Source organism: Ctenocephalides felis, unplaced genomic scaffold (genome assembly GCF_003426905.1).
Source record: "Ctenocephalides felis isolate EL2017-DRISC unplaced genomic scaffold, ASM342690v1 CF-g0.4_SCAFFOLD_01886, whole genome shotgun sequence".
In the NCBI taxonomy this organism is placed as follows: Eukaryota; Metazoa; Arthropoda; class Insecta; order Siphonaptera; family Pulicidae; genus Ctenocephalides; species Ctenocephalides felis.
This window is the reverse complement of record NW_020538040.1, coordinates 141,786,548-141,796,001: the sequence shown is the minus strand read 5'-3', so window position 1 is coordinate 141,796,001 and position 9,454 is coordinate 141,786,548. Positions and strand designations below refer to the sequence as shown.

General features: G+C 37.6%; 10 non-coding genes across 10 annotated transcripts; all 10 read left to right on the top strand.

Moving 5' to 3' along the window:
- Positions 1-1,950: 1,950 nt before the first annotated feature.
- Trnat-cgu lies at positions 1,951-2,022 on the top strand. Its single transcript has one exon. It is a non-coding gene; the product is annotated as a tRNA-Thr (tRNA).
- Positions 2,023-4,149: 2,127 nt separating this feature from the next.
- Positions 4,150-4,222, top strand: Trnav-cac. Its single transcript has one exon. It is a non-coding gene; the product is annotated as a tRNA-Val (tRNA).
- Positions 4,223-4,310: 88 nt separating this feature from the next.
- Trnam-cau lies at positions 4,311-4,383 on the top strand. The gene has a single exon. It is a non-coding gene; the product is annotated as a tRNA-Met (tRNA).
- A 441-nt stretch (positions 4,384-4,824) lies between these two features.
- Trnam-cau lies at positions 4,825-4,897 on the top strand. The gene has a single exon. It is a non-coding gene; the product is annotated as a tRNA-Met (tRNA).
- Positions 4,898-5,001: 104 nt separating this feature from the next.
- On the top strand, positions 5,002-5,074 carry Trnam-cau. Its single transcript has one exon. It is a non-coding gene; the product is annotated as a tRNA-Met (tRNA).
- A 265-nt stretch (positions 5,075-5,339) lies between these two features.
- On the top strand, positions 5,340-5,412 carry Trnam-cau. The gene has a single exon. It is a non-coding gene; the product is annotated as a tRNA-Met (tRNA).
- A 279-nt stretch (positions 5,413-5,691) lies between these two features.
- On the top strand, positions 5,692-5,764 carry Trnai-uau. Its single transcript has one exon. It is a non-coding gene; the product is annotated as a tRNA-Ile (tRNA).
- Positions 5,765-5,835: 71 nt separating this feature from the next.
- Trnav-cac lies at positions 5,836-5,908 on the top strand. The gene has a single exon. It is a non-coding gene; the product is annotated as a tRNA-Val (tRNA).
- Positions 5,909-6,684: 776 nt separating this feature from the next.
- Trnam-cau lies at positions 6,685-6,757 on the top strand. Its single transcript has one exon. It is a non-coding gene; the product is annotated as a tRNA-Met (tRNA).
- Positions 6,758-6,834: 77 nt separating this feature from the next.
- Positions 6,835-6,907, top strand: Trnam-cau. Its single transcript has one exon. It is a non-coding gene; the product is annotated as a tRNA-Met (tRNA).
- Positions 6,908-9,454: the final 2,547 nt, after the last annotated feature.

Below are 9,454 nucleotides of genomic sequence, written 5' to 3'. Positions count from 1 at the left end.
TAAAATTTTAAATTTTAATGTACGGTATGCAAAATTTGCTATCTATTACCATAAAATGGTAATTGCCATAAATCATGAGATCTGTCGTTTTGTAGTTATATTTCGCATGCAACACTGTTCCTATGTACAACAGTCCAATAGTTTCGAAGCGACGTAAACAAAACATTTTAGGGATAATTCTCAGAATAAATATACTTGGGAATGTATACATAATTCCATTCGTGATTTTATTGCAAGTATTCCTCATGTACACAAACCAACTCCGCCCATGACTCACCGCATCGTTTCTTTCCGACGAATTGTTTTTCGTATAAAGTTAACATTGGACACCATTGAGAGTAAGTTCATGTAATTTTTAATTTTTTTAATATATGGTCCCTTTCTGAAGATCCTTAGATCACAGTAAATAATTAATATTTTTATATAATTTTGTTTTCTATATTAAATTTAAAAATATCGTAAATGTTATTATATTTTATATTAAACTGCTTACAATTAGTATAATTCATATAAAATTATTGTAGCATAATTATTATAATACTTTTAAAAAAATTAAGTCCAAACTTGAGTGGGTACTATAATAAATAAATAATTGTATTTAATTTATCAGTGATAAAGTAGTTTTTTACCCTAATTATTTTTATTTATCCTTATATAACTCGAATAGTTTTTTAAAAAGACAAAAACAATTGCAGCCTACCTTGTACCGGAGTCACTACAGATTATATAGGAACTAAGAACTAGAAAACTGTTATGCTTGCATTTTGCATATCATTATTTAAATAATTAATCAGTAAAACTATTTCTAGATGGAATAATCTAAATCATTTGTTTAATTGACTTACTTTTATTGATCTTGCATCTTGTCACGAATCTGTGTTAAATTTTGAATAATCTTCCGGTCAATCAATGTCCACATCAGCTATTGTAGATAGATTAAACTAAATATATGATGTTGATTGATTGATGTAAATAAAAATGTTTTAAACTTAATGTTATAATAATAACTCAATTATGTTAGTCATATGTCAATTAAATTCTGAATTCGTTTATTTCTTGTAATATATAGGATTTGGAACTAGTACATTATTACTATTACAATCACTTATTATTACAATTAAATTCACTGACCACTTAATTTTATTAATGTAGAACCTTATTATTCCATAAAATATTCTATGCATACTTCTCAAACGTTTGAGCTCAAATCGCTGTCCAAATTTCACTTATTTTTATGAAGAGCCAACTGAAATGTGTGTAGTGACGCAAGAAATATTAGAAGGTTACACAGTGGTGTATTCTATGATAAACTTCTTATGGTGTTAAATATTTGAAGTTTACAGTAGAGTAAATGGTAGCACAGTAGACATCACGTGAGTTTTGTAATCTTAAGGCATTTATTGTGTATCTTCACCCAGAGCAATATATTGCCGAAGTAATTACTATGTCAATATATTAGTAAATTTGTTACAAGTCATAAAAATGTTCGATTTTTACTAGTACTGCAGGATAATGTTGAAATAACTCATTACAGTTTTGTAATATTGTTGTATTTGTTACAAATCGTTAAAAATATTCGATTTATACATATAGGCTGACAGACTAAGTACGGCCTAGGTACCGCAGTAGGCAGAGCGTACGTGTCATAAACTTAAGGTTGTGAGTTTGATCCTCAACTGGGGCAATATATTGTTGAAATAACTCATTGCTCTTTTGTAATATTATTGTATTTGTTACAAATCGTTAAAAATATTCGAATTTACATGTAGTGCTGACAAATTTAGTACAGGCTCGGTACCCGCAGTAGGCAGCGCGAAAGTCTTATAAACATAAGGTCGTGAGATCGATCCTCACCCGGGGCAACTCATTGCTTATTTGTAATATTGGTTTACTTATTACAAATCGTTAAAAATACACGATTTTTACATATAGGCTACCTGACAAAGAACGGACTCGGTAGCGCAGTGGGCGGCGCGTAAGTCTCGTAATCTTGAGGTCGTGAGTTCGATCCTCACCCGGGCAACATATTGTTGAAATGACTCATTGCTCTTTTGTAATATCATTGTATTTGTTACAAATCGTTAAAAATATTCGATTTTACATGTAGTGCTGACAAAGTTAGTATTGCCTCGGTAGCGCAGTAGGCAGCGCGTAAGTCTCATAATCTCAAGGTCGTGAGTTCGATCCTCACCCGGGGCAACATTTAGTTGAATTAACTCATTGCTCTTTTGTAATATCATTGTATTTGTTACAAATCGTTAAAAATATTTGATTTTACATGTGGTGCTGACAAAGTTAGCACAGCCTCGGTAGCGCAGTAGGCAGCGCGTAAGTCTCATAATCTTAAGGTCGTGAGTTCGATCCTCGCACGGGGCATCATGTTGTTGAAATAACTCATTGTTCTTTTTAATATCATTGTATTTGTTACAAATGCTTAAAAATATTCGATTTTACATGTAGTGCTGACAGAATAGGTACAGCCTCGGTAGCGCAGTAGGCAGCGCGTACGTCTCATAATCTTAAGGTCGTGAGTTCGATCCTCACTCTGGGCGTCATGTTGTTGAAATAACTCATTGCTATTTTTTAATATCATTGTATTTGTTACAAATGATTAAAAATATTCGATTTTACGTGTAGTGCTGACAAAGTTAGTACAGTCTCGGTAGCGCGGTAGGCAGCGCGTAAGTCTCATAATCCTGAGGTCGTGAGTTCAATACTCACCCGGGGCAACTCGTTTCTATTTTATAATATTGGTGTATTTGTTACAAATCGTTAAAAATATTCGATTTAACATGTAGTGCTGACTAAGTTTGTACAGCCTCGGTAGCGCAGTAGGCACCGCGTAAGTTTCATAATCTTAAGGTCGTTAGTTCGATCCTCACCCGGGGCATCATGTTGTTGAAAGAACTCATTGCATATTTTAGTATCATTGTATTTATTACAAATCGTTAAAATTATTCGATTTTACATGTTGTGCTGACAAAGTTTGAACAGCCGCGGTAGCGCAGTAGGCAGCGCCTAAGTCTCATAATGTTAAGGTCGTGAGTTCGATCCTCACTCGGGGCATCATGTTGTTGAAATAACTCATTGCTCATATTAGTATCATTGTATTTGTTACAAATGATTAAAAATATTTGATTTTACATGTAGTGCTGACAAAGTTACTACAGCCTCGGTAGCGCAGTAGGCAGCGCGTAAGTCTCATCATCTTAAGGTCGTGAGTTCTATCCTCACCCGGGGCAACTAGTTTCTATTTTATAATATTGGTGCATTTGTTACAAATCGTTAAAAATAATCGATTTTACATGTGGTGCTGACAAAGTTAGTACAGCCTCGGTAACGCAGTAGGCAGCGCGTAAGTCTCATAATCTTAAGGTCGTTAGTTTGATCCTCACCCGGGGCATCATGTTGTTGAAATAACTCATTGCTCATTTTAGTATCATTGTATTTGTTACAAATCGTTAAAAATATTCTATTTTACATGTAGTGCTGACAATGTTAGTACAGCCTCGGTAGCGCGGTAGGCAGAGCGTAAGTCTCATAATCTTAAGGTCGTGTGTTCGATCCTCACCCGGTGCAACTCGTTTCTATTTTATAATATTGGTGTATTTGTTACAAATCGTTAAAAATATTCGATTTTACATGTTGTGCTGACAAAGTTTGAACAGCCTCGGTAGCGCAGTAGGCAGCGCGTAAGTTTCATAATCTTAAGGTCGTGAGTTCGATCCTCACTCGGGGCATCATGTTGTTGAAATAACTCATTGCTCTTTTTTAATATCATTGTATTTGTTACGAATGGTTAAAAATATTCGATTTTACATGTAGTGCTTACAAAGTTAGTACAGCCTCGGTAGCGCAGTAGGCAGCGCGTAAGTCTCATAATCTTAAGGTCGTGAGTTCGCTACTCACCCGGGGCAACTCGTTTCTATTTTATAATATTGGTGTATTTGTTACAAATCGTTAAAAATATTCGATTTTACATGTAGTGCTGACAGAGTTAGTACAGCCTCGGTAACGCAGTAGGCAGCGTGTAAGTCTCATAATCTTAAGATCGTGAGTTCGATCCTCACTCGGGGCATCATGCTGTTGAAATAACTCATTGCTCTTTTTTAATATCATTATATTTGTTGTGCTGACACGGTTTGAACAGCCTCGGTAGCGCAGTAGGCAGCGCGTAAGTCTCACAATCTTAAGTTCGTGAGATCGATCCTCGCCCGGGGCAACTCGTTTCTATTTTATAATATTGGTGCATTTGTTACAAATCGTTAAAAATATTCGATTTTACGTGTAGTGCTGACGGAGTTAGTACAGCCTCGGTAGCGCAGTAGGCAGCGCGTAAGTCTCATAATCTTAAGGTCGTGAGTTCGATCCTCACCCGGGGCAACATTTGGTTGAATTAACTCATTGCTCTTTTGTAATATCATTGTATTTGTTACAAATCGTTAAAAATATTCGATTTTACTTATATGCTGACAAAGTTAGTACAGCCTCGGTAGCGCAGTAGGCAGCGCGTAAGTCTCATAATCTTAAGGTCATGAGATCGATCCTCACTCGGGGCATCATGTTGTTGAAATAACTCATTGCTCTTTTTTAATATCATTGTATTTGTTACAAATGGTTAAAAATATTCGATTTTACATGTAGTGCTGACAATATTAGTACAGCCTCGGTAGCGTAGTAGGCAGCGCGTAAGTCTCATAATCTTAAGGTCGTGAGTTCGATCCTCACCCGGTGCAACTCGTTTCTATTTTATAATATTGGTGTATTTGTTACAAATCGTTAAAAATATTCGATTTTACATGTAGTGCTGACGGAGTTAGTACAGCCTCGGTGGCGCAGTAGGCAGCGCGTAAGTCTCATAATCTTAAGGTCGTGAGTTCGATCCTCACCCGGGGCAACATTTAGTTGAATTAACTCATTGCTCTTTTGTAATATCATTGTATTTGTTACAAATCGTTAAAAATATTCGATTTTACATGTAGTGCTGACAAAGTTAGTACAGCCTCGGTAGCGCAGTAGGCAGCGCGTAAGTCTCATAATCTTAAGGTCGTGAGTTCGATCCTCACCCGGGGCAACTCGTTTCTATTTTATAATATTGGTGCATTTGTTACAAATCGTTAAAAATATTCGATTTTACATGTAGTGCTGACGGAGTTAGTACAGCCTCGGTAGCGCAGTAGGCAGCGCGTAAGTCTCATAATCTTAAAGTCGTGAGTTCGATCCTCACCCGGGGCAACATTTAGTTGAATTAACTCATTGCTCTTTTGTAATATCATTGTATTTGTTACAAATCGTTAAAAACATTCGATTTTACATGTAGTGCTGACAAAGTTAGTACAGCCTCGGTAGCGCAGTAGGCAGCGCGTAAGTCTCATAATCTTAAGGTCGTGAGTTCGATCCTCACCCGGGGCATCATGTTGTTCAAATAACTCATTGCTCATTTTAGTATCATTGCATTTGTTTTAAATCGTTAAAAATATTCGATTTCACATGTTGTGCTGACAAAGTTTGAACAGCCTCGGTAGCGCAGTAGGCAGCGCGTAAGTCTCATAATCTTAAGGTCGTGAGTTCGATCCTCACTCGGGCATCATGTTGTTGAAATAACTCAGTGCTCTTTTTTAATATCATTGTATTTGTTACAAATGGCTAAAAAAATTCGCTTTTACATGTAGTGCTGACAAAGTTAGTACAGCCTCGGTAGCGCAGTAGGCAGCGCGTAAGTCTTATAATCTTAAGATCGTGAGTTCGGTCCTCACTCGGGGCATCATGCTGTTGAAATAACTCATTGCTCTTTTTTAATATCATTATATTTGTTGTGCTGACAGGGTTTGAACAGCCTCGGTAGCGCAGTAGGCAGCGCTTAAGTCTCACAATCTTAAGTTCGTGAGATCGATTCTCGCCCGGGGCAACTCGTTTCTATTTTATAATATTGGTGCATTTGTTACAAATCGTTAAAAATATTCGATTTTACATGTGGTGCTGACAAAGTTAGTACAGCCTCGGTAGCGCAGTAAGCAGCGCGTCGTGAGTTCGATCCTCACCCGGGGCATCATGTTGTTGAAATAACTCATTGCTCATTTTAGTATCATTGTATTTGTTACAAATGGTTAAAAATATTCGATTTTACATGTAGTGCTGCCAAAGTTAGTACAGCCTTGGTAGCGCAGTAGGCAGCGCGTAAGTCTCATCATCTTAAGGTCGTGAGTTCGATCCTCACACGGGGCAACTCGTTTCTATCATACATACATATTTACAATATAGAAATTTTATAATGTTGGTGTATTTGTTACAAATCGCTAAAAATATTCGATTTTACATGTTGTGCTGACAAGGTCCGAGCAGCCTCGGTAGCGCAGTAGGCAGCGCGTAAGTCTCATAATGTTAAGGGCGTGAGTTCGATCCTCACTCGGGACATCATGTTGTTGAAATAACTCATTGCTCTTTTTTAATATCATTGTATTTCTTACAAATGGTTAAAAATATTCGATTTTACCTGTAGTTAGTACAGCCTCGGTAGCGCAGTAGGCAGCGCGTAAGTCTCATAATCTTAAGGTCGTGAGTTCGATCCTCACTCGGGGCATCATGTTGTTGGAATAACTCATTGCTCTTTTGTAATATCATCGTATTTGTTACAAATCGTTAAAAATATTCGATTTTACATGTAGTGCTGACAGAGTTAGTACAGCCTCGGTAGCGCAGTAGGAAGCGCGTAAGTCTCATAATCTTAAGGTCGTGAGTTCGATCCTCACCCGGGGCAATCTATTTTAATATTGGTGTATTTGTTACAAATCGTTAAATATTCGATTTTACATGTAGTGCTGACAGATTAGTACAGCCTCGGTAGCGCAGTAGGCAGCGCGTAAGTCTCATAATCTTAAGGTCGTGAGTTCGATCCTCACCCGGGGCAACATTTGGTTGAATTAACTCATTGCTCTTTTGTAATATCATGTATTGTTACAAATCGTTAAAATATTCGATTTTACTTATATGCTGACAAAGTTAGACAGCCTCGGTAGCGCAGTAGGCAGCGCGTAAGTCTCATAATCTTAAGGTCATAAATCGATTCTCACTCGGGGCATCATGTTGTTGAAATAACTCATTGCTCTTTTTTAATATCATGTATTTGTTACAAATGGTTAAAATATTCGATTTTACATGTAGTGCTGACAATATTAGTACAGCCTCGGTAGCGTAGTAGGCAGCGCGTAAGTCTCATAATCTTAAGGTCGTGAGTTCGATCCTCACCCGGTGCAACTCGTTTCTATTTTATAATATTGGTGTATTTGTTACAAATCGTTAAAAATATTATACTTTACATGTAGTGCTGACAGAGTTAGTACAGCCTCGGTAGCGCAGTAGGCAGCGCGTGAGTCTCATAATCTTAAGAACGTGAGTTTCATCGTCACCCGTGGCAACATTTAGTTGAATTAACTCATTGCTCTTTTGTAATATCATTGTATTTGTTACAAATCGTTAAAAATATTCGATTTTACATGTGGTGCTGACAAAGTTAGTACAGCCTCGGAACCTTAAGGTCGTGTGTTCGATCCTCATCCGGTGCAACTCGTTTCTATTTTATAAGATTGGTGTATTTGTTACAAATCGTTAAAAATATTCGATTTTACATGTAGTGCAGCCTCGGTAGCGCAGTAGGCAGCACGTAAGTCTCATAATCTTAAGGTCGTTAGTTCGATCCTCACCCGGGACAACTCGTTTCTATTTTATTATATTGGCGAATTTGTTACAAATCGTTAAAAATATTCGATTTTACATGTGGTGCTGACAAAGTTGGTACAGCCTCGGTAGCGCAGTAGGCAGCTCGTAAGTCTCATAATCTTACGGTCGTGAGTTCTATCCTCACTCGGGGCATCATGTTGTTGAAATAACTCATTGTTCTTTTTTAATATCATTGTATTTGTTGTGCTGACAAGGTTTGAACTGCCTCGGTAGCGCAACAGGCAGCGCGTAAGTCTCATAATCTTAAGGTCGTGAGTTCGATCCTCACTCGGGGCATCATGTTGTTGAAATAACTCATTGCTCTTTTTTAATATCATTGTATTTGTTACAAATGGTTAAAAATATTTGATTTTACATGTAGTGCCGACGAAGTTAGTACAGCCTCGGTAGCGCAGTAGGCAGCGCGTAAGTCTCATAATTTTAAGGTCGTGAGTTCGATCCTCACCCGGGGCAACTCGTTTCTATTTTATAATATTAGTGTATTTGTTACAAATTGTTAAGAATATTTGATTTTACATGTAGTGCTGGCAGTAGGCAGCGCGTAAGTCTCATAATCTTAAGGTCGTGAGTTCGATCCTCACTCGGGGCATCATGTTGTTGAAATAACTCATTGCTCTTTTTTGATATCATTGTATTTGTTGTGCTGACAAGTTTGAACACCTCGGTAGCGCAGTAGGCATCGCGTAGTCTCATAATCTTAAGGTCGTGAGTTCGATCCTCACTCGGGGCATCATGTTGTTGAAAATAACTCATTGCTCTTTTTTTATATTATTGTATTTGTTACAAATGGTTAAAAATATTCGATTTTACATGTAGTGCTGACAAAGTTAGTACAGCCTCGGTAGCGCAGTAGGCCGCGAGTATTCTCATGATCTTAAGGTCGTGAGTTCGATCCTCACTCGGGGCAACATTCAATTGAGTTAACTCATTGCTCTTTTGTAAGATCATTGTATTTGTTACAAATCGTTAAAAATATTCGATTTACATGTGGCTGACAAAGATAGTACAGCCTCGTAGCGCAGTAGGCAGCGCGTAATTCTCATAATCTTAAGGTCGTGAGTTCGATCCTCACCCGGGCATCATGTTGTTGAAATAACTCATTGCTCATTTTAGTACCATTGTATTTGTTCCAAATCGTTAAAATATTCGATTTTACATGCAGTGCTGACAGAGTTAGTACAGCTCGGTAGCGCAGTGTGGCAGCGCGTAAGTCTCACAATCTTAAGGTCGTGAGTTCGATCTTCACTCGGGGCATCATGTTGTTGAAATAACTCATTGCTCTTTTTTTAATATCATGGTATTTGTTGTGCTGACAAGGTTTGAACAGCCTCGTAGCGCAGTAGGCAGCGCGTAAGTCTCATAATCTTATCGTGAGTTCGATCCTCACTCACTCGGGGCTCATGTTGTTGAATAACTCATTGCTCTTTTTTAATATCATTGTATTTTTGTGCTGAAAAGTTAGTACAAGCCTCGGTAGCGCAGTAGGCAGCTCGTAAGTCTCATAATCTTAAGGTCGTGAGTTCTATCCTCACTCGGGGCATCATGTTGTTGAAATAACTCATAGCTCTTTTTTAATATCATTGTATTTGTTGTGCTGACAAGGTTTTGAACAGCCTTGGTAGCGCAACATGCAGCGCGTAGTCTCATAATCTTGAGGTCGTGAGTTCGATCCTCACTCGGGGCATCATGTTGTTGAAATAACTCATTGCTCTTTTTT